The sequence below is a fragment of the Pseudophryne corroboree genome, chromosome 1 (genome assembly GCF_028390025.1).
Source record: "Pseudophryne corroboree isolate aPseCor3 chromosome 1, aPseCor3.hap2, whole genome shotgun sequence".
Classification (NCBI taxonomy): Eukaryota; Metazoa; Chordata; class Amphibia; order Anura; family Myobatrachidae; genus Pseudophryne; species Pseudophryne corroboree.
Window position 1 is genome coordinate 926,636,940 of NC_086444.1, and position 15,979 is coordinate 926,652,918.

At 41.1% G+C, this 15,979-nt stretch overlaps 1 long non-coding RNA gene across 1 annotated transcript; it reads right to left on the bottom strand.

Annotated features, from left to right (window-relative positions):
• Positions 1-10,487: 10,487 nt before the first annotated feature.
• Positions 10,488-12,857, bottom strand: LOC134969411 (uncharacterized). The gene is made up of 4 exons (XR_010189482.1): positions 12,771-12,857; positions 12,315-12,687; positions 11,984-12,005; positions 10,488-10,988 (listed from the first exon to the last, which is right to left on the bottom strand). It is a non-coding gene; the product is annotated as an uncharacterized LOC134969411 (long non-coding RNA).
• Positions 12,858-15,979: the final 3,122 nt, after the last annotated feature.

Here is a 15,979-nt window from a genome sequence, read left to right on the forward strand (position 1 = left end):
CCAAAGGCCACAGAGCTTTGGTGGCTCTAGATAATACTGAACTTGCTGTAGTAAACTCCGTAATGAGAGGAATCCTCGACTCCCCATTGTCTTTTAATGATAGATGCAGTAGATACTCTTAAGTGAAAGCAGCAGCCTCCTGTGACATACTCTTTCTTGAAATGTATTCACTACTGAATCCAAGTCAGGTTCCAATTTGTCCCTATCACTTGTAATTCATGCAGGTCTCAACAGTTGTGATTTGGGCAGACCTCTCTTGAGGGCTGGTGGATGGAAGCTGTTGTGCAAAAGAAGTGTGTTACGGTCTGTAGGTTTGTTAAAAACTTCCATTACAATTTGCCCTTCTCTGATGGAAATATATGCATCCAGAAAGTTGATTTTCAATCGGCTACTGGCCAGGGCCAATTTCACTGGATTATCACTATTGTTGTTTACCTCCACCAGCTCCTCAAGGTCACCTTCCTCTCCCATCCATGGTAGTAGAAGGTCATCAATGTAGCGCTTTTAAAGCAACATGCTATTGCTAATGTCTGTTGATGACAGAAAGAGGTCCTTTTCCACATAAAACATGTAGACATTGGCGTACATCGGCGCTACATTAGGCACAATTGCGCAGCCTGTGAGTTTCAGGTAGTAGCCTCCATTATGTAGAAAATAGTTATGCGTAAGGGTTAACTCCAAGAATAGCTGTATGTCCAAGACCTCAAATTCATTCTGGATTAAAAATTTCTTCATCGCCTCCATACCCCTGGAGTGCAGAATAATCGTGTAGAGGCTCTTAACATCCATTGTTGCCAAGATGGTATTAGCTGGCAGGTTACACAGATCACAGAGACAATTTAATAAATGGGTCATATCTGTAAGGTAAATTGTTTAAGTGTTCCCTTTATTTTTTTGAGCAGTGTATATAGAAGATGTGCGGTGGACACTTTTTGGGATTTTGGTTTTGGATCTGGATCTATGTTCGTGTTTTGGATCTGGACTGGTTTTGCCAAAACCACCCTTTTGTGTTTTGGTTTTGCATCTGAATTTAAAAAACAAAACAAAACATAAAAACAGCTAAAATAACATAATTTGCGGAATTTTTGATCGTACAGTATTATTAATCTCAATATCATTCATGTCCACTCATTTCCAGTCTATTTTGAACACCTCACACCTCACAATATTGTTTTTAGACCAAAAGGATTCACCGAGGTAGCTGGATTATTATGCTAAGTGACACAAGTGGGCAGCACAAGCACATGGCCCATCTAGGAGTGGCACTGCAGTGCAGACAGGATGGCAGTTTTAAAAACTAGGCCCCAAAGAGCAAATACAGATGAGGTGGATCTGAGGTTGCTCCGTCACATACGAGTGCTCCCGGCGTGACTAGGCGATCCGTCCACCTAGTCATGCCGGGAGTGCACTGAGACGCTCCCATTCAAGTGAATGGGGCACGTGTGCTTCACGGACGTGGTGGTAGACACGCCCATGCACAGATGGAGCCATGATTAGCGTAGCTCCATCTGTAATGCAAAGAAAAAAAGAAGTGCAAGATGGAATTCTCCTTGGTCCCTCCCACCCACCCTTATGTTGTTTTAACATGACATGCACAGTTTAATAAACCCATCATTTCAGCGACAGGTGGTCCCCGTGGAAAAAGCTTGCCAAGTTCTCCGAATCATAGCTAGCTACAAACATACCACCTCCATATTTGATGACTTTTCACATTATGAGAAAAGGCAAGAGGAAGAGGACAGTGTCAAGAAGGTGATTAAAAATGAGAGAGGCACACGCAATCAGGAACAATACACATGCTTTCACCTCCACTCCTATATTGGTGTGGAATAGAAAGTACTGTAACCAAGCAAATATATTGTTACCACATTACTGGACAAACTTAAAAACTGGGGGCCAAAGCCTCCAAATTTGTACCCCCTTCTCTATTTTCAGGGATTAAGATAATCTCAGATTTAATGCTGGGATGCAAATAAACTGGTGTATACCACAGGATAAAGATTGGATATTTTCCCCTCCATGGAGTCTGGAGACTTATTTTGTGAAAATATCATGCATTTCTTTTTTTTTTCCTTTTTTTTTATTGCATTTTTATTTACATATTTTGTGGCAGATGCCTTATTTTTGTTTTGCACATCTCCCAGTTACACGCATGTGAGCATACCTGTGTGTCCCAGTTACACACATGTGAGCATACCTGTGTGTCTTGTTTATTTTATTCATATTTTATTTTTAAATAAAGCAGCCTCTTAGATGTTTTAGCAGCCCCTTGTGAGCCCCTCACAGCAGCCCCGTATTGGGCAAGTTGAGTTCGGGTGGGTTAGGTACAGTACTAAGCAGAACTGTGCAGTAATTTTTTGTTATTCAGCCCCTGCCCTAATGGTGCTTACCATTCTACTATAGAAACTCAGTTCATATTACAAGAAGGACTGTGGGAGAAAGTAATGCTAACCTCTGTGCCAACAGCATGCCTCAGCCTGGCTAAGTTAGACATCTTCATGGCTGTAAGCCACCATGAGACTCCATACTGGGCCCTTATTCAGTAACTGTTTGTGCCTCACAGAAGCTCCTGGCCCATCTAGTCCTGCAGTGCAATGGAAAGCTGGTGCAATGCAAGTTCAATTAAACTCTATTCTTCTAACACTGCTAGGTCTTGCAGTAACCCTACACAGCCCTTACATTGTACAATTATTAAAGAGAAAACATTTAAAAAATAAAGGAAAAGAACCCTGTACAACAAATGCACATCTTGTAAATAATCCCAACATATGGAACATTAATAATAAATAAAAATTAAGGTTGACTAATCTGAGCCATTCATTTGAGTCCCTAACATGAAATAATTGAGAAGAACCTCTCTCTAATGCTGGGAACACAGTGCACACTAGAAGATATATCTTCTAGAGATAAGCGGGTTCAGACAGGGCACCCCTGGAATTATATGGCAGACATACAGACACAGGTGTGTTTGGAAAATCGAGTTTTCTCCAGAAGTTGCCAGAGAAAATGAAGTAGATGTTGCTATGTAAAGTTCCACTGGATTATGATTCTGTCTCTCCTGAGTCTGACTTTCGCCACAAATGTGGTCTCTCCCCATTTTATTAAAAAACACTTCGTCAAAATTGCAATTTCCATTTCCACCTTTGCAGCTATTTGTTTTCATAAATCTGGTTGTGACATTGAACCTTGTTTCATATTCTGCTCTAGGCTTTTACTTAAAGCTATGATCATGTACAGCAGCACCCCTGGAATTATACAGCAGCGCTTCTGGATTTATACAGCAGACAGGCAGCACACATGGACTTATAAAGCAGATAGGCAGCATCCTGGACTTATACAGCATAGGCAGCACCCCTGGAGAATTGCACAGCACAGCAGACAGGCAACAGCACCCCTGAAATTTAACAGCAGTGGGGAAGACCATTGGAATGATAGGGCAGAAGTCCAGCACCCCATATAGGCAGCACCCTTGGAATGATGTGGCATACAAAGAAAAGATGTGCAAGATGGAATAGTCCTTGGGCCCTCCCACCCACCCTTTTTGTTGTATAAACAGAACATGCACACTTTAACAAACCAGTCATTTCAGCGACAAGGTCTGCCACATTACTGTGGCTGAAATGATTGCTTTGTTTGGGCCCCCACCAAAAAAGAAGCAATTAATATCTCCTTGCACAAACTGGCTCTACAGAGGCAAGATGTCATCCTAATCCTCATCCTCCAATTCCTCACCCCCTTTAGTGTTTACATCCTCATCCTCACCGAGAAATAATTCCACACCGAAGAGCTGGATTTTTTGGTATTTTGCCCAGGCATGACAATGGGCTTTTTCATCCCATGGAGAAAAACTGTCTCCACTGGTGCCTTATTCAAACAAACCACATCACCATCAGAATCCTCATCATCAACTTCCTCCTCAGCACCAGCTTCCCCAATATCCTCCTCATCCTGTTGTACTTCTACAGTGACATCCTCAATCTCAATGTCAGCAACTGGACTGGCGGTGCTCCTCTCAGCACTTGCAGAGGGTGTGCAAATGGGGGTAGGAGCCTCATCTTCAAATACAGCCTTGGAAAGGTCAGGCCTAGACATCACAACCACGGACACATGTGGACTCTTCTTGGGGATTTGCGATATCTCTGAATGTATAGTTGTTTTTTCCTCTGCCTTAACTAACTTTATTTTTTTCATTTTTCAAGAGGGTAGAGTGCTTCCATCTTCATGAGAAGCTGTACAACCAGTCACGAACAAAGGCCAAGGCCTTAGCCTTTCCTTGTCACTTCATTTTGTGAATGACAAATTGCCAATTTTACATTTCTCATCAGATAATTTCTTTTTTTTAATGGTTATTAATTTTTGCTTCTTGGATTTTATATGCCCTATATGACATTAGGCATCAGCCTTAGCAGACAATATTGATGGAATTGCATCATGAATGGCAGTAGCAGCTTCAACACTAGTATTAGGAACTGGAAGTGGCTCCTGATCTTTCACCATTTTTTCCTCCAATTTTTTCACAGGACAGCAACCCTTTTTTATTACAGCACCCCAGTATTTTTAGAGCATTTATGACAGGGCCAGTGTACATTTATTTTCACAGCACCCCAGTATTATTACAGAATACAAGACAGGGCCAGTGTACATTTATTTTCACAGCACCCCTGTATTTTTACAGAATACAAGACAGGGCCAGTGTCCATTAATTTTCACAGCACCCCTGTATTTTTACAGCATACAGGACAGGGACAGCACCCCTGTATTTTAACAACACCCCTGTAATTTTACAGCATAAAGATCAGGGCAAGCACATGTGTATTTTCACAGCACCCCTACATTTTACAGCAAACAAGACAGGGCCAATGTGCCTTTATTTTCACAGCACCTCTCTATTTTACAGCATACAAGATAGGGCCAGTGTACATTTATTTTCACAGCACCCCTGTAATTTTACAGCACACAAACAGGGCCAGTGTACCTTTACAACACCTCTGTATTTTTTACAGCATAAAGAACAGAACCAGCTCCCCTGTGTTTAGACAGCACCTCTGTATGTTTACAGCATACAAGACAGTGCCCCTAACAGCACAGTGACAGGACAGCAACACCCATGTACAGCTGTAGCACCCCTAACAGCACAGTGACAGGACAGCACCCCTAACAGAAAACAGGAAAGCACCCCCAAAGAGCACACACAGGACAGCACCTGCTAAGGTCACCACCCACAGAGAGACAGAGGTCTGCCTCCCTCACGCTCCAAGTCTGGGGTAAAAATAGCTGCAAGGTGTGGCTTTTTATATGGAATCAAAATCCGCGAGAATCTGACAGTGGGATGATGACGTTTTGCCTCATTCTGAGATCCAAGTCTGGTGGGAAGTCCCGAGCCGGACTTGGTTCCCTGCTCGAATAGTGAAGTTTGGGGGGAGGGTGGGGGTGTTTTGGATCTCTGAGATCTGAACCCGCTCATCTCTAATATATATATATATATATATATATATAAGCACAATGAAGCGGCACTCCAGGACTTAATTCAAATAAACGGGTCCAGTCTCCCGATTTTGATGTGCAACGTTTTGGTTATAATCACAAACCTTCATCAGGCATATGCCTGACGAAGGTTTGTGATTAAAACCGAAACATTGCACATCAAAATCGGGAGACTGGACCCGTTTATTTGAATTAAGTCCTGGAGTGCCGCTTCATTGTGCTTATATCTTCAACCTGTAAAGTTGATTTAGAGGGCATCGGGCAAGCTGACTGCAATGTTTATTTCATGAGTGCTGAATACAAATACTATTTATGTATATATATATATATATATATATATATATATAATATGCTATATATACAATACGCTATATATATAATATGCTCTCTCTCTCTATATATATATATATATATATATATTACGCTATTCTTGCAAGTTGGGTACCATTAGCGAGGAGCAGTGTCGTAGTGCTGGTGCTGCTGCTCCTTTTATATTAGCACTTGCCCTTCAGCCACACTTACATTGAAAGCCACTGTGTGAGTGGAGACACAGTTTTGACTGCTTATTGTGCTTCCCTGTGTTATATTGTAAAAAACCTCCCTACAGCACCCCCATCCAAGGAACATACATTACCCACCATTCCATCCAGTGCCCTAGAGACTGTGCCTCCTCAATCCAGGGTCATACAATAATACACTATACCACCACCCATACTACACTTGCATGCCCTAGCCCACAGGCCCCAGGGGCCCACACTGCCTGCTGTATCCCCCAGCCCACCCTACCTCCTAACCCCAGGGACCTATACTACCCACACTTCCCCCCTAACATCCACAGGGTCATACACTCCCAACCCTATGTCTTGGCCCCCTAGACTCAGTGCCCCCTAAACACAGGAACACATTCTGTACATCTACCCCACCTTCAATTGCCTTAGGAACATAAACTGCATGCCTTAGCCCACTGAACTCAGAGACATACTGTACATTTACCCTTCATCCCTCCAACCCACCCTAACCCCCCAGCCCTGGGGAAATGCACTACCCACACTATCCCCTTATTGTCCACAGCAGTGACGTGCAGTGGGGTAAGGCAAGGGAGGCAGAGCCTTTCCTGTCATACTAATGTTTGTGCCAGAGTTTTGACTGTATAAAGTATATGAAAGATACAAAGCATATGTTAAAAATATCTTATTGGTATTATTCTAATCATTTTTATAGTCAAATCTCTAAAAAGTCTATGGCAGGTGAGGCAGTGCCTCACCTGCTTATCTTTTCCGCACATCTCTGATCAAAACCCAACAAATTTCCAGGAGTTTATACTACTGCATCTTTGCATAATGCCCACATGTACCCTTTGGCTCATATATTGTGTGTAAATCTGGCTTTGGTGCCAGTCAGTACCTCAAAAATTTACCTCACCGCATGTCCCTGGTCCACAGGGAAATACACTCCCAACCTTACCTCCTAGTGCTTTAGACGTTACACTCCCCCATCCAAGTACATATAATAAACACTCTACCTCCACTACACACTCCCCCACCAGACACCTGGGACAAATACTGAAAACCTCAAAGAAGTTCCTGCAGCAGTTACATTCAGCACACAGAAGCAAGCAGTCACATACAACTAGGGTTTCTACATAGGTACTCTGTTGACACAATCAGTGAGTGGTTGGTTTGACCAAGTAGCATATTAGTAGTGAATAATAAAGTTAGATGATATGTGAAACCCCAAGTCATTTGTGACCCCTGGAAAAATAAGCAAATTCCATCACAAATACGCTAATACTTTATGTGATTTGGGGATATAGACCTAAGTTACTGATCAGTCTATAGTATGTTTGCATCATGAATTAATGATTGGATAGGACCTGACTAAACAACTGTATCTTTAACGTGTACTAGTTTTTATTTTTTGAAATAAAAAAAGTATTTGATAAATTAAAATTTCAGTAGGAAAACAAGTAATTACTTCACAAGGCTTAAACTGTGCAGAAATATAAAAGTATTCTTAAATGGAAAGCTCTTTAATAACAGGGTATATGTAAAATATTTGTTAATCCCCACTCACATTTCTGTCTTATTTATTAGCATCTTTTTAGAGCCTTGTTATCTAGTGTGTAATTTTTAGCTTCAAACGTTCTGGTACTATAACCAAGGAAACAAGTAATTGTTTCTTTACTACAAAAGCCAATTTAAATATTTAAAATATTTTAAAATATACAGTGTAATAAAAGTCAAAACTAGTTTTAAAATTCCATACCACAAAGGACAGCATGCATTGTGCCTTGAAAAAAAAAAGTCCAACTTCAGTTTTACTGAAGCCAATATTCTATATATTTACTTACTGTAGAACTCATGCTTTAAGGAGAAGTATACAATTAAATTAGAGATGTGCAGCTGACACTTTTCGTGTTTTGTGTTTTGGTTTTGGTTCTAATTCCACTTTCGTGTTTCGGTTTTGGCTTGATTTTGGCAAAACCACCCCTTCGTATTTTGGTTTTGGTTTTGGATCTGGATGATTAAAAAAAAAAAACAAAGAAACAGCTAAAATCACAGAATTTGGGGGTAACTTTGCTTCTACGGTATTATTGACCTCAATAACATTCATTTACACTCATTTCCAGTCTATTCTGAACACCTCACACCTCACAATATTGTTTTTAGGCCTAAAAGTTGCACCGAGGTAGCTGTATGACCAAGCTAAGCAACACAAGTGTGCGGCACAAACACCTGGCCCATCTAGGAGTGGCACTGCAGTGTCAGACAGGATGGCACTTTTCAAAAACTAGGCCCCAAACAGCACCTCATATAAAGATGTAGAAGAGGTGCAATGAGGTAGCTGTATGACTAAGCAAAGCGACACAAACAATTCCCACTGGAATTATATGTCCAAATCACTAAAATTAAATGGAAAAATATAGGCCCTCATTCCGAGTTGATCGCTCAGTTTTTCGTTCGCACAACATATTTGCAAAGTTGCGTTAGTGTAGTAAATTTGAGAACATCCGCCCCCAACGTATTTTTGCTCTTTCGTACGCAGTATTACACAAAGTGGGCGTACGCCAAATGACATCGCAGCAATGCGAAAACATCGCAGCAATGCGAAACCATCGCATTAACACAAACTTCATCGTAAAAATACTAAGTTGTAGTATATTTACACATTTATCATTAAAAGTGCTCACTTTTGCGGGCAAACGCACCACAATGGTTTTTTTTTACTATTAAGTGGAATAACACCTTCCAATTAAAAGTCCACAAGCCCTCCTCAATTACAAATCCAATTAGTGAAATGAATTGTAATGTTCATGATCAATTAAGTCTTTTTAAAATACCTGAAGAACACTTTGTAGCCATAATTGTACCTAAATTTTTTTTGAATTTTAATATAAATATAGATGTTTGCAATGTGCTTGGTCTAATGTTTTTATTTTTATTTTTTAAGTAGAGTTTTAGTATGTGAATGAAGGTGTTTGCATGTTTATTTAGACAATAACAACATATGTATTTTTTACATTTTAAACAAACTTACGTTAGATGTATGAAATGTTTAAGGTAATAAATGTCTGTTCGTCATTCTGCTGTTCCTTCATTGCATTAATAAATAATAAACACCTGCTTAACTTGATAAAAAAAACATTTTTATTTTTTATTTTTTTGTTTTTTTATAATATAAACATATTTTATTTTTTTTTTAAACAAAAATTAAAACAACGTTTGCATTTGGTCAACAAGACCCAGCAAGGCCTGGAGATGTATCCTCATGTTGCCAATAATGGCCGCAAAAGATGTGGGATCTCCAACGGCAACATCTGAAATTAAGAGATAACATAAACATTAATAACTTACTCACATTACTTATTATACAAGCAAGGCACAAAGCACACTTTAATGCAGGCATGTCCAAACTGCATCCCTCAAGCTGGTGTGAAACTACATATACCAGCATGCCTTGACTCAGTTTTGGGGCCAGGGAAAGCCAAAGCTGTGTCAGGGCATGCTGGGATGTGTAGTTTCTCAACAGTTGGAGATCCGCAGTTTGGACAGGCCTGCTTAATGGCAAAGTTACTACATCATGGCTGTTTTATGGTACAATCATTAGCAGAAAAACACACAAGCCTGCTCAGGGTTTTTTATTAAATTTTTACCGTTTACGAGACCATGGGGTACATTTACTACTATGTGAGTTATATTTAAGATGGAGCGTTGCCCATAGCAAACAAGCAAAAATAAGAATATTATCTTGTAGAAGTGGTTCCCCAATTGTAAAGTATAATCTTATTGGTTGCTATGGGCGACATCCCATGTTAAAGATAACTACCATCTTCGTCAATGTTACACCATGTTGGCATTCATTTACATCTGGAGTGTATTTTTGTTTTTTTTTATGGGTTTGGTCCTGCATCATCACACTGCATATAAACATCTTCAGAAGGACAACAGATCCTAGCATGCCCACACTCCCTGAAAGCTGACCTTACTAAATAAGGTCAAACAGGTTTGACTTTAGCCAATAATCATTTTGTGAGTGTAACTTTCACACCACAAATCAGTGTGTCATTAGGCTGCATAACAAAGTGAAGCATGTGATTTGTAAGTGCAAATATTAAGACTACACAGGCACAAGTGTAAAAGACCAACAACATACTAAACTCCACTCAGGTCTAACTGTTTCCCTGAAAACCTAACACATATAAACCCTGTTGTCCTGGCAACCCTGTCGACCTAATGAGTGTCGACCTAGAGTGGACACACAAAACATTGCACACATAAACACTGTACATATAATGACACTCACAAAAATGTAAATACAACATGTAGACCATGAAGAATAACACAAATATTTGTCCTTGGTACAAGAATTCCAACAGTACAACACTGCATGTTTTGGCATTGTAAGTGTAAGTAGGTAATCATTTTTGGAGAACATGTTAAAACACTTACTTTCCTCTGCAACATGATGGTTGACAGTTAATTCAGCAGGGGCTTCTTCTGCCCACTCACTGGGTGGGGAATGCGGCTGGATGGGGGAAGGCGGCTGGATGGGGGAAGGAGGAGGGATTGGGGAAGGAGGAGGGATGGGGGAAGGAGGCTGGATGGGGGAAGGAGGCTGGATTGGGGATGTAATTTCAGAGGGTGGGTCTGATTGAGAGGGCGAGGGGGGCGGAGAGAAAGTTAAGCCAATAGAGTGTGAGGGGGGCTGAGAAGGTGAGTTTGAAGTTGAAGGAGAAGGGGTATGGGAAGGAGGAGAAGGGGTCACAGAAAGAGATAGAGAGGTGGTGTGAGAAGGGGAGTGGAAAGTGGAGTGGGCCTGGGAAGCTGAGGGGGACTGGGAAGCTGAGGGGGACTGGGAAGCTGAGGGGGACTGGGAAGCTGAGGGGGACTGGGTAGCTGAGGGGGACTGGGAAGCTGAGGAGGACTGCGAAGGGGAGGGGGAGTGAGAAGGGGAGGGGGACTGGGAAGGGGAAGGGGGCTGAGAGGTCTGCCGTTGTTCTCGTCCTATAATGATATTTTTGGAAAAATTTATTTTGCATGTTAAATTACATACTAAACAATTTGAAAAATCACTGTTCTGTTCCATGTAAAAGACTGTGGTTTGTTTTTCTTAAAAATACACATTTTAAAAACCTCATCATGTTGCCCACAGCAAACAAAATGAGTCAAAACTTTTACTTTGAAGCTCATTCCTTAATCTATTCCATTGAGTCATATTGATTGGTCTAGGCAACATCACCAGATAACTATTCAAGGCACCTTATTATATAGACAGCACTGATCAAGTATTTGGGTACAGTTTCCTGCCTGGTTATTAATTCTGGAAAACATGCACTTGTTTGGTGACACTTTGCTACAGTCAGTACTGTTTGCCCTAACCACACACACTGTCCTATGTTATAAAAATGGACAATCAGCGTTGCAATTAGCCTACCACTTAGTGTAAATTTCTTAAATTTTTGCTAAGAATCTTATGTAATGTAACTTACTGCGTGCATGCATAGCCCGTATTTGCTGGCGGATCTCCGCCAACAGCTCTGGCGTCCTCCTGCGGAGATCACTCCATCTCCTCTCTAGTTGGATGATTGTCCGCCTGCTGCGGACGCGAGTCCGCAGCAGGCGGCGGACCTCCGCGTAGGCCTCGCGCTTAACCCGATTTGGGATGATGCGCCCAACGCGGCCTACGCGGCGGTCCATCACCGCAACCAGGACGCGGAGCTCCCGCCTGGTGAAAGGTGCAGCACGCATCATGGCAATGGCGTTTTCCTTATTTGGGCATATATTTATAGTGTCTGTTAGCATGTGATTGGTCAAAAATCTATGTTGTCATTTCTAATAACTTTATTGATCTTTGCAATGATGTGAAGAGCAGAGTGTTATTTCGCACGAGCGGAAATACGCATTCGCATTAGCAAAATTTTTAGCAAAAAAAAAAAAACACAAACAGACACAGAGACACACAGTTTTGAAAAAATTCCTACAAATATCTGTGTACTCACCACAGTTTGTGTGATCATTCAGCTGGACAGTCACAAAGTGGGCAACATTCAATTTCATTTGTTTGTGTGTTTGTTTAAATAATCAGGATTTTAGGATATAAAACAAATAAGGACACTATTTAGCATCATCACATTTTTTACATTTCAAATCTAAAATTGAAAGCTTAACGTGTTAACGGATTTTTAGTATAAAAAATATTACACATTCCAACACACCAAAAGCATTACACAATGACCTTACAATATCAAACAAAATGTCAACATTACAAATAATACATAAGCATACTGTGATTTTAATTTGGATAAAAAAGATAATATAAAAACACTATACCTGAAATATTCAGCAACAATGCTTGCCCTGACTTGGCTCCCCCTCCGTGTAACACTCCCCCCACCGAAGTGTCGAACAACCCCTGGCTCCTCATCAGGCAATTCCTCTGTCTGAGGAAGCTCTACGCTACTCCTTACCGCGATATTGTGTAGTATTGCGCACAGAACCACTAGTTTACTTGCCATCTCCGGCGAATACATGATGTCGCCACCAGTGCGGTGGAGCACACGAAACCGCCCTTTAAGGACCCCAATTGTGCGCTCCACCAGCTGCCTAGTGGCAGTAAGCGCGGAGTTAAATGCCGTCTGTGGTCCTGGCCTGGGATTACGGTAAGGAGTCATGAGCCAGGGGGTGCAAGGATATCCACGGTCTCCTGTTTGAGGAAAAACCAAAATTAGAAATAGTAAATTTTGAAAAATATAAAACATTTTGAAAGAAATATGTGCAACAACTCACCCAATAACCACATGTCTGCTCGTTGACTTGATCTTAATCTGTGCCATATCCCTGATTGTCTAATGACATACGCATCATGGGAACTTCCAGTAAACTTTGCGTTCAGGGAAAGGATCTGGAGGGATGGCCCACAAACAACCATTACATTCAGAGAATGAAACAGTTTCCTGTTTCTATAAATTTCTTCATTATGTTTTGGTGGCTGAATAGCTACATGTGTGCCATCCACAACCCCAATAACATGTGGGAAGCGACTACCACCTTCCGCAAATTGCCGCTTCACCACATCTAGGGCACCAACATCCAAAGGCATAGCAATAAATTGCTTCACACGCTTGAGGAAAGCCTGGCAGACACGCCGCAGGACCTTACTGAACTGGCCCTGCGACATGCCAACCAGGTCTCCAACCACATGCTGGTAAGACCCTGTTGCCAAAAAATGTAACACAGCAAGGAATTGTGTCAATGGTGGTATTGCTGTAGGATACCGAATTTCAGACTCCAGATCACTCTCTATTATGGAGAGAGTGTCTAGGATTAGATGTGGTGGCAGCCTGTATCTACGTACAACCACATCATCTGGCATCCCAAAAAGTAGGACACGGGGTCGGAAAATTGGTGGCCTAGCACGCCTCCGTTGCCTTGGTTGATGAGGAGCCGGTTGTGGTTGTGGGGCTGGCGGTTGGGGTGGGAGTGCTGGCGTGGGTTGGGGAGGTAGGGCTTCTGCTGCGATAAATATAGACATCACACACTTTTATTAAAAAAAAAAAAATGTTGAATAAGACAAAAACAAAGTCCAAAAAATATGCAAACAAAAAATTTGTAAAAAAAGGGGGTGTCAACTTACTGCAGGAGCGTAAGACATTTTTTCTGGGTTCAATTCAGGACCAAAAAGAATATTATCACAAAAAAGAAAAACAACATTATTTTTATAATGAAAGCTACATATGTTAAATTGTAATTGTTAAAAATACTATTATTTAAAAAAACAGAACATCAAACACATCACAAACACCTACTACAAAATTATGAATAATTGGTTAAAAACATTTAAATAAAACAAACAAAAAGTTAGCCCTTTAGTAGCTAGTCCAGCCAAGAACAACACTACTTTGCTGATCAATCCAGGTAAAAAACATAACATTTATTATCAAGATGGAAAACAAACATAATCAAAACACTTTGAACAAACACAAACAGGCACCAACACAGGCCCAGGGAACTTACCTGATCCAAAATAAAGAAAGGAACTATTTGTGTTATATAGCACACAAAATAAACAAAATAGACTAGGGTTACGTCACCCAAAACAATTCTCCTACAAGAGAGCAAATATGACAGTCAAAAACAACATACAGACCAATAAAACAAACAGGCACCAACACAGGCCAAGGGAACTTACCTGATCCAAAATAAAGAAAGGAACTATTTGTGTTATATAGCACACAAAATAAACAAAATAGACTAGGGTTACGTCACCCAAAACAATTCTCCTACAAGAGAGCAAATATGACAGTCAAAAACAACATACAGACCAATAAAACAAACAGGCACCAACACAGGCCAAGGGAACTTACCTGATCCAAAATAAAGAAAGGAACTATTTGTGTTATATAGCACACAAAATAAACAAAATAGACTAGGGTTACGTCACCCAAAACAATTCTCCTACAAGAGAACAAAAATGTCAGTAAAAGCAATGAAGCACAGGTTTATTTGCAAAAATGGACTAGCAAAATATATATGTGCAAAAAATAATAACAAACAATCAACATAAAATAAACACTTTTAAATCAAAAAATGAACAACAAGACGAATTCCAGAATACTCACAAACGAAAATTCGCAGACAAAATGCTACACTGACTATATTCTAAACGCAAACGAAAGGACAAATGTATGCTTGACAATTACTCACTCTGAAAATTCCTATAGCACCTTCACGCACAAGCCAACAAACTCAAGTGAAAGAAACTCCAAACTACCTACACTCACAGCGTGCAAAGTAGGCCCTTAAATAAGCAGTGCAATCATTAACCAGATTAACAGTGTACACCTGTGTGAATTAACGCTACGCACGTAGGTATATAAGCACACACCTCGGCGTACACACGTCATCACAAACATGGCTTCTCGTGAGCAAATCGCAGCAGAGATGGACCGCATTGCAGAGCAGCAGATGGCATTGCAGAAAAAACGCCTAGATTGCCAAAGGCGCATGTTGGAATACGCCTCTGCGGATGTTGAAGAGGCAGGACCTAGTACTCTGCAAATGTCTGCTTCTGAACCACAACAATTGAGTGGGGATACCCTGCCACACACACAAAGTGACCAAACTGAGGGAGAATTGGCTTTAGCCACACAAACACAACAGACAGAAGCTGCTAGTGAGGAGGAAGATGGTGATGACCAACAAGAAGAAACCTCACAGGCTACCTCCAGATGGAAGAAAAGACAGCCTGCATTCACTAAGAGGGAGTTGCGTGTCTTCGTCACGCAGGCCATGTCCAAAATCCATAGAGGCCCAAAAAACATGGGGGCTGCTTCAAAAGATCGCATCTGGAGAGACATCACAAAATCTGTGAATGAAGTTGGCTCTGTCGTCAGAACATCGCAGGAAGTGAGACGACGGTAAGTGCATCTTGACAGTCCTTTTTCTGTGCTAAGTTGACTAAAAAATGTAGTTACATGTGATGTTATGTCTAGCAAACACAAGCAGAACATGTGTGCTATATATTTACTTAGACCAATCATAATACTCAACTTTGTCCCTCTTTCACAATACATATGTAGGTGGGCCGACTTCAAATCCCGCCTGAAGGCAAAGAGGGCTGCGGAGTGGAATGCCTCAAGGGCTACAGGGGGTGGACCACCTGTCGCTGTGGAGTTTACTGACTTGGAGGAGATGGCGATGGCCTGTGTCAGTTATGAGGAGGGCCAAGGGGTGTCTCATATGGACACGGACCTGCCTGAGATTCTGACGGGACATGACTTGGAAGGTAAGTTTACACATTTATTTGTCTGTAATTTGAACTGTATTTATAATAATAAACTAATTTTGTATCCAACTTTTTCCCCACACATTCTTCTATTTGCTTGCCACAAAACACAGCACAGGGGGGTGATCAGTTTGAGTCACAGGACGGTTATGTGGTTGAGGCTGAGGTGGAGGGACCTAGTGGGTCTGGCAGTGTGGGCCAACAAATCCCA